Consider the following 13594-nt stretch of genomic DNA (forward strand, 5'->3'; position numbering starts at 1 on the left):
TATCCCATCTCAGTTCCCACAAGCAGAGACAAGGACCGTGTGTGAGGGATCTGGGTGTTACTAGGCTGAAACCACCATTGCACACCAGAGGTGGGCTGGTTCCCTGTCTAGCATTCCCTTTTCCATCTGGACAGACAGTTAATCTCATTTTCATCTCATGTGTTGCCTGTGTGTGCTTAGGTAGCAAAGGCAGTCCCAAGGAGAAGGTGGGAGATGGAAAGGGAAACAAGGCTTTTCCATTTACATTGTCATGCAGACAAATACAGATGCATTTGCAGGTGCATCAATAAGTGACAGGCTCTAGGACACACATCCACCTGGCAGCACCTCTCTAGGCTGTCCTCAGCTACCTGGGAAATGGTGAACCATGACTGAGAGCATGAAGAGCAAGAATTTTGGGACAGCTTCATAGCCAGTCACTGCCCCTGGTGACTGGCTATGTCAAGGAATTTGCACTAGAGAAACCTTAAAAGGTGTGAAAATACTGTATATACCCTTAATCAACTCCCTAAATCCACTTTTAGGCTCCTTTGTTTCTATTTGCTGCAGGGAAAACCAAAAGCCTGCAGCATTGACAAGGGTTGGTTAGAGCAGCCATATTTAGGGAAAAGTGCATCACTGACATATTTAATTTTGCCAAAACAAAACAGTGTGAATCCTGAAAGTACAAACAATTGTTAAATTCAAGAGAAAACCCAAACTAATTCAGAATAAGGATTTGTATATTTGTTAGACTGAGGCAAACTTTAATGACTGAGACCTGCTCCTTAGTGACACTGTGAAATAATTGCACAACTATGACAGTTAAATTAAGTTTTCATTTTAGCACTAGATGAACCTGTCTTCTAAAATACAGTCTAATTAATCCTCTTCTATTTTTTCTGATGCTAACACCACTGGGCAGAGTCAGGGATTTGGGGATGCCTCAACTGTGACTTTTTAGATTTTTAGATGTTTTATTCCAAATTTGCACCTCTACAGGGTGGCAGGGCTGTGGAGTGGAGGATAGCAGAATGCATGATTTGGATTTTTTTCTTAAATCATGCATCCATGTATATACTTATTATTATGTGTATGTATCTGTTTGAGGAGCTTCCACTGGTACAGTGACTGTGAATTGCAAAAAGAACATTTTTACATTCAGGAAATGTAATGACTTAAATCTGGAGAATACCAGTTCTATTTCCATATCTGGGTTTTCATGAGCATGTTCATTTGTAAGCTCTGGCTTTCCTGCAGGGATGCAGAGGAACAAAGCTGGTTTTGTGAAGCAGAGCTGCTGAAGCAGGTAAACTGCAAACCCTGCAGACCTACCTGCTGCCTCTGCAGCTCACGCCCCTCACATGCCCCTCATTGTCCTTCTATCCATATCCTACCCACATATCTGACAGCCCTTGTGCTTTTCCAAAATGTGTCAGCTCCTAGTGTTTTCTGCACTGAGACCATTCCTGCCCCAGCAAACATCCCCACTTATGAGCAGATACCTGCTTCCACCTTCCTCTTCTCTGAAGGGATGTATGAATTCTGCTAACTCATCAGCCCCATTCTCTCAGAAGGGAGCTCCATCTGCTATGAAATGGGATAACCCCTGGAACAGCCACTATTGCCTTTTCTTTCCCAAAGAAAGGCAGGAGAAGGACTCACCTAACCTTTCTTCGAGAGCCCATGAAGGCAACACATGTGAAACACTTTGCCCCTAAGGGAAGGCTGGAGAAACATCTACACACTTCCTCCAGTGCATGCATGAGAAGCCACAAATCTGAAAACTGCTGCTAAATTTGTCAAAGGATGTCTTTTCCAAAGTACTTGTAACTCAGGCAGATTTTCCAATTTATTTGCAAATTATTTGAAAATCCACCTCTACTCAAAAAAGCAAGTGTTGTAACTGTGCCAGGGACCTGCTGCATCCGCACCAGTCACTTACCACCTTCTCTGAGTGCCAAAAAACATCATAATTCTCAGTAGCAGCCCCATCATGCATAACACACCAGGTTGGTTTGAATTTTCCCAGCATCACAAGCAAAATGTTTCCTTGAGTCATCCAGAGCTGAGGAGCTTCAGGAGGAAACCAAGGGGTAGTTCAGAGAAATTGCTGCTGGTAGAGCTTCTCAATATGGCCAAGGTTCTTCTGGGAGGGTGGGCAGAATAAATAGCACCTGGTTTTGGGAGGGCAAAATGGTAGTGGGGAGTGTGCTTTGAAAATATTATGTACCTCCACCTGAAAGCAGCATATCACGGCAGGGGAAATACAGGAGGTAGCTGAGGTCTTGCAGCAGACTTCTGAGCATCGGCTGCCCCATGGTGCCCTCAGTGGCTCAGCAAAGCAGGAACCTGTGTTTTGTAGGTCACAGAGCAGGATGGGGCTCCAGGCAGCACATGGGGTTCAAATGGACTGAATTTCTACAGCTTCCACAAAGTATATTACAATTAGGAGTCATCCCAGTCCACGCAGTCCAAGGCAATCATCATATTTATAATCATAAGCTACAAGGGGAAAGTTTTCCTTTCTTGAGCCATCCCTCATGAAAACTCCTTATCCAAGGAAAGGGTGTGGGAATCTCTTAGCAGAAATGACAGGAATTCAAAGAAGGGGTCATAGTCCTTCCCTGCGCAACTGAAGGGCTCTTGTGACCCCAAAGAGATGATACTGCAAAAAAGGATTCAGAGAAGAGTCAGTGTAATTCCAAGTTTACTTTGTGCTGTCTGTCACCAGCTGCTTGAAAGACTTTAGTGCTGGACCAGTGTTGGAAGTGAAGGACATGGAAAGATAATGCTGCAGGGTAAAATTAAGTTCTTTGCCATGAATGCTGCTGTGGGGAGATGGAGACTGCGGCCACCCTTGTGAGGAGTCTGCCTCAAAGTTAAGAGAGGTGAGAAACAATGTGGTGACCAATATGGATTTGAAGATGGTCTGATAAAACACTGATTCGTGTCCAGGAACAGATACAAGGGAGGATGTGACCTTGCAGGAGTTGTCCCACTGCCTTCACATCTCTTTGGATGAGATCTATGGTATCCTCACTCCCAAGGAAAAAGGATGTGCAGGACTGTAGTAGAACCGTAGCAATCATAGAATGTTGGGTTGGAAAGAACTTCTAGAGATCATCTAGTCCAAGTCTGGGTTTTCAAGCACATGTTGTTGGGTCACGTCCAGCCTTTCATCCACCAGCACCATCAAGTTCTCCTCAGCATCATCTTTGCTCATGCCCAGGCCTGTGCTGGCAGTGGAGTTTGCCCCAGCCCAGGTGCAGGGTACCAAGTGATCTTTGGCCTGTGGCCTCCAGGCTGGGCCCCTTTTGCCTTTTTGCCCGTGTTTTACTTGCTCTTTGAGGAGGCCGTACTCAGGTGGGCTGCAGCAGTGCTTTACAAACAGGCTGTGAGGAGTCTTGCCCAGCCCGGGTAGGGCCTTACCAGATAAGGTGGGCTGATAATGAATCTTTGCATCTTCACCCTGACCAGCACCGCCTCTGTGAGCTTTGCAAGACCCATTGTCTAAGAACCATAACTTGTCCTTAATCTTCCCCCAGGTACCATATTAATCAATGTTTGTTTTCTTTTGCTTTCAGCAGATTTTCTAATTATTAACTGTGCAGAGGACTTGTGGTTTAGTGCGTGGGTTACTTCCTCTCACTGGGGGAAGGTGCTCCGCGCAAGCCGGGGACTTATTTGCTCCTTGGTGCTCCTGAAAGATAAGAAAGACATTGAACAATGGGAGCCAAATCATCTTCCTTTTTCCCTCCATAACCATTAGTTTGATTCATGGTACTTTTTGTTTGTCACTGATGAGTAATGAGCTATTCCATCTTCACCCTAGATCTATGCAGAAATGATAGGTGCACATCACACAATGTAAAAGACATGAGGATTTAACCCCTCAGCCAACAATGTACTGCTAACAACTCGTGCCTTGAAAGTAGTGTTGTGGTAGCAGAGGGGAAAAGTTCTTTTTTTTTTTTTTTTAATCTACCTTTGATTAGGGACATACATTTTTGGAGTGACAGCCTGCCAGAAATACAGTGTTACACAAGCTCTCATCATCTGAACCAGCATCCTGGAGTTGCTAGCTTTTCTTTCTCAAGGTCATCCTGTTATTATGCAATTGCACAAGCAAGGCAGGGACTAAAGGTGTAAATAGACAAAGAAGGTTTTGACTCACTCCCACAAGCACAGGGCCTTTAGGACTGCCCATTTAGGTACATATATCTGAAATATTTCCCATGTTTTCTCTCAATTTGGCCCTTTTTTAGTGCAGCCCCTACATAGTCTGGGGCTGAGAAGTGCCACACCCATCCCTGTATGCTGGGTGTCTTGGAGTTCCACTCTCCCTATGCCAGGCTGAAGCTGTGAAATGAGGGTGCTGTGCCAACATCTCAACCACCTTCCCACCCATCTAGAGCACGAGGCATAGCTTCAGCCCCACCATGAGCAGCCACAGCCAGAAACCCCCATGCCAGGTCAGCCTGCTGGTCCCTCGAGACCAATCCCCTCCCTCCAGCAATGCCCAGTACAGTACAGACTCAGTGCCTTTGGGACCTCTATGGGTTAGGGGCAGTGGCACCCCAGCTGGTGGGCAGCCCTTGCTCATGCCCCCCTGACTTGCCCCCCGTGCCATCAGGAGAATCCGTGTGCGGGTTAACAGCAGCGCTGAAACGGCGACGGTTTTCCAGAGCCCGCCTGAGCTGACTCATAGAACAGAGCTCTGCCAGAGATGACAGGGGGATAGAAATCAGGGACCTGATGAGCTTCTCCCGCAATTATTTATTTATTTTGTGCACCATCTTCTCCTTCTGCCTGTTGGCAATGAGAAGAATTCATAAATGATGGTAATAAATGCGGAATGACAGCTAATCTTAATTGACCAAAGCTTCCCTCAAAAGACTGGGTCGTGCTGGATGTAATATGCTCTAAATGTAAAAATATAAGCCAGGAAATTACACTGGTGGTTTTACGTGCCTTTAATCAAATGGGTTTTGTGCTGCCAAGCAACAAAATCAAGGTGGGATCCATCTGTGAGTGGGATATTTTTCCCCAAAAGAGGAACTCTGCAGTTCAGTGGCCTTTCATTGCTGCTCCATCCTGCCGCCTCTGCTTCCCAAAATCTGCTAATTTGGGCTCCAAAGTGGCATCACTCAGTGGGGTTTTATTTTCTTCTGCCTAATCTATCTTCACCTTTCCGGGCATTCACTATATGCTCAGTGCAGCCACTGTGCTGAGACACCACCGAAAGAGATGTGCCTGAGGGGACCCCCTGTATTTTGCTGGTGATATTTTATCTTGGTGGGTTACTTTTCTCCAAATATAATGCACCACGGACTGTTATTTTTTCCAGAAAACATTTTTCCTCCCAGGAAGTGGGCATTGATAGCAAGATCCCCCCTTATGTTCTCTCGGAAACTAGTGCAGGAATACTTGGGGGATTTTTAGGACTAGGGGGACCTTTAGGGCTTGGGGGAAAGAGGGGGAGGCAGTCACAGCTATTCCCTTCAGGATGGGGAGGCAGTGATTGGAGAAGCCCTGGCAGACCTCTCCTCCAGCCAGAGGGTATCCATTATTTTGCAGTGATCCAGGGAACCAGGGTTGCAGTGGCTGCTCGCACCCCTGCCCTGGCCTTGCAGCACCATCTCACTCCCCAGATTACTTCTCTGCGTGGAGGTGTCTGGAACACTGGGGCTGGGACACGTGAAGGATGAGGGCCAAAGGAGAGGGGAAGGTTAGGAAGGAAACCTGAAGACAACAGCATTTTTGCATCCTGCCAGGATGCTCCTGCTTGGGGTTTCTTTCCGCACTTCCCGTCTCGGGTAGGTCCCCTCCCCGCCCGTCATGCCAGCTCAGCTGGGCTCGTACTGCGGCACTTTCCTGAGAACATCCCAGAGACTTCAAAACCTCCTCCTCGTCCTGGCAGAATGACTTGCAGCTTTTCCGAAAACTGGCAAGCAGCCTCAGTGCTTTACCGTGGGAAGAAGGTTAACTCCTTCCCTCCTTTTCTCCTTCCCTCCCCTTCCCTCCCCTTCCCCCCAGCCCACCGCATCATCCTGCTGGTTTGCCTAGGAGCTGGCTGTCAGGAACGACGGAGGAGGAAAGAGTTTATTTTTAAGAGCATTTAGCCCTCACAGCTTCTTGGTTCGGGGTGTCGGGACCGCAGCCTTGTCCCGACAGCCAGAGCTTTCATTCATCTGAGGCCACGAGATAAAATCCTCTGCGCGAGGTTTGTGAAAAGGGCAATTATTGAGGGTTTGGGGGTCTGCTGTCTGCAGGGCGTGGAACACTTAGAAGTGAGGGCAAAAGCTTTATCCTTTAGGCACTGCAGGGAGGAGCTGGCAGCGGCTCAAAGGGTGCCCAGCCCCGAAGGAATATTTTAAAGTTTTCCTGTTTTGAAGCTCTGCGTAAGAGCAACCCGCAGCAATCGCGCAGCAGGTCTCCTGCCTCCGTTTCCTAGCTTTGCCTTGGGCTTGCAGCGTCAACTTCTTCAAGAATATCTGTTTTCCTGGTTAATTTTCAAAAACATTACTTCCCCCTCCCTCCCCCCCAGCCCCACAGGAAGCTCTGCAGGTACAAAAACCATGGGAGTTCAATGCACTGCAGCTGCAAACCCAGCTAAGCACCTTGGCTCCCTGCTTTGCACCCAGGTAAAGCACGACCCTGGTACTGCCTCCATCCCCCTCTGACCACGGGCTCCTCTGTTCCCCCACTCCCCAGGGCATCCCTGGTCCTGGACGCTGCTTTGGTGGGAATAACCACTCTTTGCTCTGCCAGGATGGTCAGGGTACACGTTGTGGGACAGGTGAGGGATGAGAAGAAGGAAGACCAAAAGACTGCCACGGCAAAGGGGTCTAGCCTGGTAAGACAGACCTTAAACTTTTTCCCCTTTTTCAGACTTGATGCTCGCTCCTGCAATGTCAAGATTTCAGATTATTGGGAGACAAATTTAGAATAGATCTGAAAAGTAATTTAGAAACCTAAAAATAGCCTGTGAGCCTATCTATCCAGTGACTGTAAAACCAGAAGGGAGGAAGGAGAAAAATGGGCTAGGGGCAAAAAGGAATAAACAATTATGAGAGAGGGTGGCCATGACAGAGAGAAATCTATCTTGCATGTGTTCCTGATCATTGGGATCTGGATGGAAGCTATCTTAACTTGTGTCTGCACACATTGAGAAAAAGCGGCCAGCTATTTTGATATCAAAATTGAGTGATGCCATTTCATGTCACAGTGGATAGCCCTGTGTGACTGCTCACTGCTTCACCCTCTGCACCCTGTCCTGGTTGGGGCACCTCCAGTTTCTGGGGCCCAGCAGGATGTGATGCCTGATCTTTTCTTCTTTCCCTGATAATGTTGTGGGAAACACCATTTGCCCTGAATGATTAACCAGATGTGGAGCTGGTGGGAATCAAATAGCAAAGGGGAATTTTCTTCAGGAGTTTTGGGAAACTGAGTAAACATGACTTGGCCAGTGATTGGGGATTTACCGTAGCAGGGTTGGACCTGGAGGTCACTGACAGCCCCTGGCATGGTGGACTAGGTCCAGAGTGCCACCAGGAAATCCAACCAAGAACAAAAGCAGATGAGGTTGAAGAAAAGCAGCAATGTTTAAGAGAGGTGTTTGTGCCAAGGAGAAGCCCTCCACAGCACAGGACTACAGTCCACGCTGCAGGAAGGACCAGAGGCAGGCAACATAATGCAGGCAGGGCTGGCTGCCCCAGGCAGAGCTGGAGCAGGCTTCCTGGTCCCCCATGAGAAAGAATCCCAGTGGGACCTCTGTACTCGACTGCCATCACAGCGCCAGAGCCCCCAGGGGGAGTGTGGCATCCCAGGAGGGCATGAGGAGGGGGCGGTGAGGGCTGCAGATGTTTCCTGCTTGCTGAACATGAGCTGCAGAGAGGATATAAATGTTGGTGCTGTGAGCTAAGCCTCGCCTCGTATCACGTCTTGCTTTTATAACCTCTTCTTTTTAATATCCTGTTGAGACAAACAGCCTGTGCAAGTGTGCTGGGGGGATCTGCCAAGCAGATGAGCATTTTAGAGGATTTCAATCTGAAAGGTGCTCCAAGAAATTTAGTATTGTAGGAAGTGCTGGGCTGCTAAATTGTTCCTGTCCCAGCGCTGAGTCCCTCAGGAGCAAAAGAGAGATCTGACATGGCCACAGGGTCTGGGCCAGGCACTTGGGTTCAGTGGTAACAGACCAGGGAGAGCAGATTGCAGCAGGACAGGGAGATAATATGCCAAGTGCTGATATGGTTGGTCCAAGGAGTCATAGGGTGCCATGGACGTCTCCCAGGTGATCTCATCAAATGTCACTGGGACACTATAATGCTTTTGTCTACCTGCAGCTGGCACACATGGTGAGGAATACAGGCATTGGATAGATTAAACATGGCTTTGCATATGGTGACACTGCTGCCCACCATGAGCCCGTGTCATAAGTGCACTCCTGGCTGCAGCAATATCACCTCTCCTGTATGTCTCATGAAACAAAGAGGTGACATTGCTGCAGATGTTTTTCCTTCCCCTCTCAGCATATATCCCTGCTTCCAGAGAGTGTTGTTAGATGTCCAGAAGCACGGGGGGCTGAGGGCCACAAAGGGCAAGAGCCTCTGCTTAACTTACAGCCATGTCCCCTGATGACTGAGGTCTGGCACAGTTTTCCCCTTGAACTGTGAATCATGCCCTGTTTTTGTAGCAGGTGCTTCTGAGGCAGACACATGGTCATCCCTCATGCAGTCTGTCACCTTAATCCCACCTCCAGCTGGAGACAGGAACACAGACAGGGGGAATGGCATGGGCCAAGGTGTCACCTCTTCTTGCACCATCAGCACCCAGACTAGGAAGGCAGGTGCCCAGTAGCACAATGTCCATATGGGCTCTGCCATGGCTGTGGCCATAAATCCTCTAAACTATGGGGTGAACTTTCAGCCTCACAGGCTTGCCCCAGCATCCCTTGGCATCCTGGCCAGCCCCATGATCCTGCTGTAGTAGGGCCAAATCCTGCTGCCTGCTATGGGCTGATCACCATCCTGAGCGGGGCAGCTGATAGAAGGACTCTCACCCTGCCCCAGCTCCCATGGTCACCCCCCCTACCATTAAGGTCTGGTGAACTGTCCCTTCTCCTCAGCAGGAGCTGGTGCAGCCTCAGTTGCCCCAGTGAGGAACTGGGCTGACTGGGAATGACCAGTAGGAATAGCCCTTCCTACTCCCCTGTCCCCAGTTAGCCACACCAGGTTCTACTTTGGTGCCTGTCCCAGAAAAAGCCCCACTCTTTTCAAGAAACGTCATTCAGACTACTCATTTGTGTCACTTTGGTGACAACCTATTTTTGCAGTGCACACTCAGTTCTGTGACTGCTTTCACCTGGGACAACAGGCCCCGGCTGTCGGATTGCCATAGCCCATCTCCTCAGGGTGGTGCCTCCCGGGGGATAGGGGGGTCTGTCCCCACCGGAGCTGCACAGATCTCAGCCTGGGTCGCTCTGTCCTAACAGTGACATGCAGTGGCGGCAGGCTGCAATGGAGGCTGGAGGTACCCTTGTGTCGGTGCCAGCCCCTAACAGGCTTCTCTAGCCGTACCTTCACTGTTTTTTACCAAAGGGTTTTCCCAGGGCACGGCCAGCCAGGTGCTCCTGCATCTCCCGGAGCCAGGGGCGAGGCTGGCACAGAAGGGGGGTTCCTGTGCGGTCCATGCCCCGTGTCCCACTCAGCCCATTCCTGGGGGTCTCAACACCTGCCTGTGCCGGAATGGCTGCAGGAAGGGAGCTTCTCCCTGCCCTCCGTCCCTGTCCGCAGGCAGGCAGGGGGAGCACCCGCCCAGCCCTGGCACGTACCCCTGCACTGCTTACCTGCTTCGTGCAGATGAAGTATCTAATGTCTAAGCAGTCCCATTTAAACCCACAATCAAATTACAGGAACAAAATTAGAAGCCAGACTGGAGCCACTTTAAAAGTTGCCCCTTATTTAATAATTCTGTCGCAGCTATTTTTTCCTCTTATCACCATTTATTCTCATTCTGGGGCTCGTCTGTAATAATAGAGGAGGTTCATTTGTGTTCCCCCTCCTCTTTCCAACGTCTAGTCTTTCTTTGTGGATTTAATTTCTGCCTTGTGAAAAGGCATTAGAATAAATAAAACAAATATGCAGTACTACAGGGATCTACATTAATGGGATGGCATCACACTCACCCCTTCCACAACCTGCCCTTCCCCATATAACAGGCGTGAGTCAAACGGCTGAAATCCCTGTTTCAGCCCTGCCCCATGCCTTTAGGTATCAATCTGTCAAGCGTAGAAGAAGAAATTGCAGCGCAGCTCTTTCTTTAAAAGCAGCGCCGTGCTGAAGCAGGAGCCCGGAGGAAGTGCCGGGGCGGTTTGGGAGCGCCGTGTCCCCTCTAGTGGGGTCTGCGGAGAACTGATGGAGCACAGGAGAGAGCCTCAGCTTCCCAGCCGATGGGAAAGGAGAGGACAGTCTTCCCTCCCTCCCTGCTCCTGCCATCCCCTGATCCACGATGGAGATACTGGGATGGTAGGGATGTGCAGCCCCAGCTGGCACTGAAGGAGCCGGGGGAAATACTGCTGTAATAATTTGCCTATCAATTCAAGATGTGATTTGATGAGAGTTTGGATTCACTCACCTGGCTGGATTTTCATCTATTTAGATATTGCTGGGATAAAAAGAAATGCCATAATTTTTTCACTAACCCGCATTTTAGCAAAAACTATTTTTAGAACCCTCATAAAACAAATCTATAGGCATTCTACAACAGGCAAACACTATTGTGTGCTTAGCAGCTGCTGTCCCCCAAACTGCTGCTGAAATCTTCCTGTATTCAAAAGACCTCCAAAATAATTTATGCATCATTGATGACAACTGCCCCATGACACACCTAATTCTTGTTTTCTGTGAACAAAGCATGGCCCTAACTAATGTACTCAGGCAGGCTTTGCTGTCAGGAACTATGGCAGGTGTCACACAGCCTAGGAGCTCCTTCAGGGTGATGCACAAACTCCCAGTGCAGCCCAATCCTTCCTGTGCAGAAGAGTTATCCATTGGAATTGGGGCTGAGGCATGGGAGATCTCCATGCAAGTAATTCAGCTTGGATGCAGCTTTCAGGGCTGGAACTAGATAATCTTAGAAGTTTATTACAACCCAATCCATTCTGTGATTCTACAGCTTTTGGCCAGGAAGATGTGTGCCCAACTGGGGAACCTCCTGCATGGGCAGGCCCCTTGCTGAGCACAGGGAAGGGCTGAAAGCTAGGAAAGAGTCAGTGCCAGGGGATGAGCCAGCTGGCTTCTCACTTTTCTCTATGCTTTACCTGCACCCACTATTGCTCTGCCAAGTTCCTTCACAGAAACAGCCACAGTGGCTTCAGCTGTGAGCAGGCTCAGTGCTGGTGGAATGCTTGGACAGAGGTGTTCCAAGAGGCTCAAAGGCTTCATCCTGCAGCTCAGGGAGCTGGACACAGGGAAATAAATTGTGAGCAAATCCAACAACAGCATGGTGCTCAGGCCCTGCAAGCTGGGAAACAAACCAGGGTCAAGTGCTGGATGGGGGTCAGCATCCCACCACTCTCAGGAACCACCATATGCTGGTCTTTCTTCCCACATGCATGAACCCATTACCAGTCTTCCTTCCACTGTGCTTGCAGGTTATTTTCCTTTACTCTATACTTATCAAAGCATGACACCAAGAATGTGAACCTTGGGTAGGTATGAGTAATAATCTCATTTTCAGAGGGGGTCTCTAGCTGGGGGATTTGCATGGACTGAGGTCTTTAGCCTCCATTTTAGGTCTGTACTCTGAGTGAGTGTGAGAATCCTTAAATAAAGTCAAAGCAGAAAGGCAGGTGGATATCAGGCAAGCATTTAAATATCAAAACACTACAAAGGAAGTGACAGCCGCACCTCGCTCCATTCACAGCTCCAGTCATTTACACATCAAGTAGGTGAATTCGGGAGTGCAGAAATAGACCTGTAAATATATGGAGATCCTGCTTTTGCAGTAGTTCATTTTCAAAGCACTTAGCGTGCTTCTGGGGTCACACCCCATTTCACAGCCCTGCCCTGCTTCCCAAAACTAAGTTTCTGTTTCTAGCTATCCTCTGCAAGTGAAGCATAAAATGCAAGCAAACACCTAACTTGTAGTGTTGTCACTGCTTTCATCTTGCTGCTAATTACTAATGCAAATTATGTACATGTCTAAAAATGTCTTCAGTACATTCCTGCTACTTGTGCTTCTTGTTTTTAAAGTATATGTAGCAAATATTTCCATATTTTATACTTCTACATTCTACTACCCACATCCAAACCTTAAGGTAGGATATCCCTGTGATCAAAAGCAACACGGTAAAGTGGAACAGAGCCACTCCTCTTGTAAAAGATGGATTTATGATCTTTAGTGACAAGTCTTCTTGTACATCTTGATTTTGCATCTTACCTCAGTGACCCCCTATCACATGCTTTGCCACCACCTCACTTCTGATTTGTGAAATTCAGTTTCTCATGATTTCTTGAGGACTGCATGAGAGGTAATTCTTTTAAGGTTCCTGTCCAATTACCAGTCTGAGGGAATGGTGTCCAGCTTGGGGGAAAGCAGTTGGATTCCAAGGACAAGCTTTAGTCAAAGGAGGGATACCAAAACTTTAAAGTGCCCCATATAGTGTGGATCCAAGCTTTCCAACCAGACTAGCCTCCAGCTGGCACTGCAGGTGTCCTCCTTACCTTGGTAAGCTGTATTATTTGCACACTAGACACCCCAAACCTTTCCCTCACCATTTCTCTTATCCTCCTCCAGAGCTGAATGGCTCTTGAATGTTCTCACCCCAAAGCTCTTAAGCTGAATTTTGCTGTTTCCAGCTGCCTCACTTTTTTCTAGTTCTCACTGTTCCTTGTGCTGTAGGCTGTCATTCCAGCCACCTGCCTCTGCTCTCCACACTGGTCTGCCCATCACCTGCCTGAAAAGCTGAAGGCTCCATCCATTTCCATCTGCTTCCACTAACACCAGAAGGCAGTTGCTGCACACACCTGTGTCCTGTTCTGATCTTACCAGTCTCACTAAAATGTGTCTCCCTTCAGCTCCTGTAGTGCCTTATCCTTTCACAAGTTTCACTTATTTCCTACAAAACATAAATCCCTCCACGAAGGCTTCAAGGCAACATGGCTGTGCTGCCATGCCCAAAGACTGCAGTATGGGTTGATGGTCAAATGGCCAGAAGAACCCAACAAAATTACAGATGTGCCAAGGAGCCCCAAGAAATTACCCATTTAAAAGCAGTTGACTGCGAGCCTTAAGATTCTGTAGGCTCAGGTTTTAATGAATGCTAACAAAACAGGCATTCCTGAAAATATCTGCCCATACATTAATTCCAGATGTTTTTATTGCATTTAGTCTTGTTTTCATCCCACTGAAAAAGCTGAGTAACTGTGATCTGGAAGGACTGGGAACTTAAGGAACCACAATGACGAGAAAAAGCATTTCAGGCAGAGACTGGCACACCAATTCAGCACAAACAGTTGCAGTAACCTTAAAAAGATAACTTGTAAAATGAAAGGCCAGCATTGATTTAATCCAAGTGAAACCAGACGATGACACTTCTCTTGCCTGGACC

The sequence above is a fragment of the Taeniopygia guttata genome, chromosome 2, assembly GCF_048771995.1.
Source record: "Taeniopygia guttata chromosome 2, bTaeGut7.mat, whole genome shotgun sequence".
NCBI lineage: Eukaryota > Metazoa > Chordata > Aves > Passeriformes > Estrildidae > Taeniopygia > Taeniopygia guttata.